The following is a 2,733-nucleotide window of genomic DNA, read 5'->3' on the forward strand; positions in this document are numbered from 1 at the left end:
GCGGGCTCCGGAGCCGAATCCGTTTCCGGGTATATCTAACCCTGCGGAATCGGGGCCCTAGCGGCTGCCAACCCTGCTTCCTGCAGTCCCTGGGTGTCCCCAACCCCCGGTCCCCACACCGCGCCCCTCGCCCAGCCGTCCCAGGCCAACGCGCGGAGCCTGCTGGGACACGCGCGAGGCCCTGAGGCCTGGACCTTGACCGCCCCCTCCTCCAAAAGGGCCGGACCCCGGGGTCTCGGGGAAGCGGGAGAGGGCAAGCAAGCGGCTTTGAAAAGGGAACGGGGAACTCTTCCTGGGTCGCAGCGGGAGCGCGCACCTGGAGACCAGCGGGCAGCAGCCGGCACGCGGCGACTTTACCGGGAGCACCTGAACCCCACGCAGCCAGCTCCCGCGACCCCCAAATTCACCCTGTTCCTGGTACCGCCCACCAGCCGGTGACAGCCAATCCCCGAGGAGGTGGGCGGCAGGAGGGGACCGCAGCCCGGAGCGCAGTGCAGAGGACCTGGAGGGGTGAGCGCCCACATCTCCACACCCACCCTCTCTGGCCCGACGCTAATATTTGCGCTTCGGGACAAAAAGACTAACTGGAGGCCCATGTGGCATATACCTAAACATTTAAAAGTTATAAAATGAGTTGTTCAAGTGAGTTCTACTCTCACCCCGACAATTATACTTTCATACAAATGAAACAAAAAAGTTAAGTGTGAAGCTATGATTTTCATATGACCGAATTTCAACGATGACTGAATTTAGTCATCATTGCATATGTCTGACTGTTATAATGGGCTGGTTATGTCTGGGTGGGCAATGTGGAGAGAAATAATTCATAAATCATTTTTGTTTTTTCATGAATTTATTTTTCTCACCTTTATTTTAGCAAAACACTAAATATGTTGTTACAATCAAGACGATATTCCTCATGTCAAATTAAGCCACCTTAAATCATTGTAGTTCTTAGTGTGAAGTTTATTAATTTCAATTTAGAGAAACTTTGCTGAAGCATTTACCACTGAAATTGTTTTTAAAAATTAAAGTCATATTCAGGTTTTGAGTAAAACATGAATTTTATATATCTTGTCCAGCATTTTAATGGGATCGATGTAATGAATTACCACAGAAAATATTTACAAAATAATATAATTTTATCATATAAGTCGCTATCACTTATTTTGTGATTTGTGCCATCTCACACAAATATCTAAATCCATACAGTATTTCCAACATTCACAGATACAGATTTAAGAGTAATGTGAATTGCTGTCACTTCTTAGCTGTCAGGTGTAACTGTTACAAAACCATGCTAATTCGTGAGTACATCTGGAGCCACAAATTGGAACATAAAAGCATAAAGAAAATGGATGCTTCTCATCCCTGGGAAACACGACTTTGTAATGCAGGAATAATTGCATTCATGCAATCTGAGAAGGATTTGACAAGTTTTCCAATTTTTTTTTTTTAATCTAAGCTCTCTTGGATTTAAATAGTGTTAGTCTCAAACATCAGCAGTGCCACAGACCTTCGTGGCATTCAGAAGCTATAATTTTTGTTTTTAGGATATTGAGCAAGAGATGAGTAGCATTTCTCTGGGGTCTGAACAATGTTGACCATGAGAATGGATTTAAGGGTTGTAGGGTCCACTGAGCCAGCACCGAGTGCCAGATCTCGGGTGACATAAGTGCCCGTGTGTTCTTTAATAAATTTGTATGTGTTTGTTTGGACAGGGAGGGCCCTCTAATGCAGGTACTATACTGGCCATGTGACTCATATGGGGTTCTTCCCCCAGAGAAAGACGCCTGGCCACACATTACTATTGGTAACAGAAGCCAACAACATGTCTGGTGCTTACAAGCTGCCTGAGCTTTGGATCTGTGCATGATGACCGCCAAATTCCTGAAACAATCTTGTCAACAAGAGAGGGAAGCCAAGAGAGCAATACCAAACCTAGCAGATAACCTGTACTCCCTCAACTGGACGAGGCAGCAAGCACAGTCTTTGTGTTCCTGTTACAGAGAGGAAAAAAATAAAGGAATTTATGGCACAATGGGCATTGTTAACAAGTTGTACATGGGGCCCTGTAGCTAACAACAGGGGAGGGGTGAGCAAAATCAAAGCAATCTGTGTGGGATCTGTTCTGTCTCAAGAACCTAGCACCATCGGCTACGGTTATGCTGATTTCGTGAAATTTAACTCTCAAATGATTGGGGCAAGGTCCAGTACAACTGACCAGCATCTCATATACAGGTGGGGGTGGGGCGGGCACTGATGTGGATGGAAGATAACTTTGCCGTATACTATATACAGGTATATGCCAAATTGGATGTAACCAGATACAAAAACAATTATATTAGCAAAAGCATCATGGACATTTTCAAATATTTGCTCTGTGATAGAGGATACCAAGGATTGAAAATGGGCCCCACAATCCTGAACCAGTCATTATACTTGTGGCAGCTGCAATTGGTACCAATACCTCCCCAAGTTTCACCTAGCATGTGGGGAATTAAGGCTGATTTTTCTTCACTAGATAATGGCGGATAATGATGGCTATTTAAGAGGTCATGGTGTCTATTACCTAGAAAAGGAAGGGACATCTAGATTGCTAACACATTAGGACATCATACACTTGAAACTGTGAGGTTCTCAGCACCCTCCTGCAGAACTAATGCAGTCTTCAGTGCGCTTAACTTCAGCCTACTAGGAGTTACTTTTCTTCTTTTGGAAGAAGAGAGGAGA

General features: G+C 45.0%; 1 protein-coding gene across 1 annotated transcript in view; it reads right to left on the reverse strand.

The window, feature by feature from the left end:
• The window catches only part of TTC39C (tetratricopeptide repeat domain 39C), an 87,252-nt gene extending 86,742 nt beyond the window's left edge, over positions 1–510 (reverse strand). Inside the window, exon 1 of the mRNA XM_015595727.2 lies at positions 317–510. The gene's annotated coding sequence lies outside the window, so the exon portion shown is untranslated. The remainder of the gene's footprint in view (positions 1–316) is intronic.
• Positions 511–2,733: the final 2,223 nt, after the last annotated feature.

This window comes from Pteropus alecto, unplaced genomic scaffold, assembly GCF_000325575.1.
Source record: "Pteropus alecto unplaced genomic scaffold, ASM32557v1 scaffold146, whole genome shotgun sequence".
In the NCBI taxonomy this organism is placed as follows: Eukaryota; Metazoa; Chordata; class Mammalia; order Chiroptera; family Pteropodidae; genus Pteropus; species Pteropus alecto.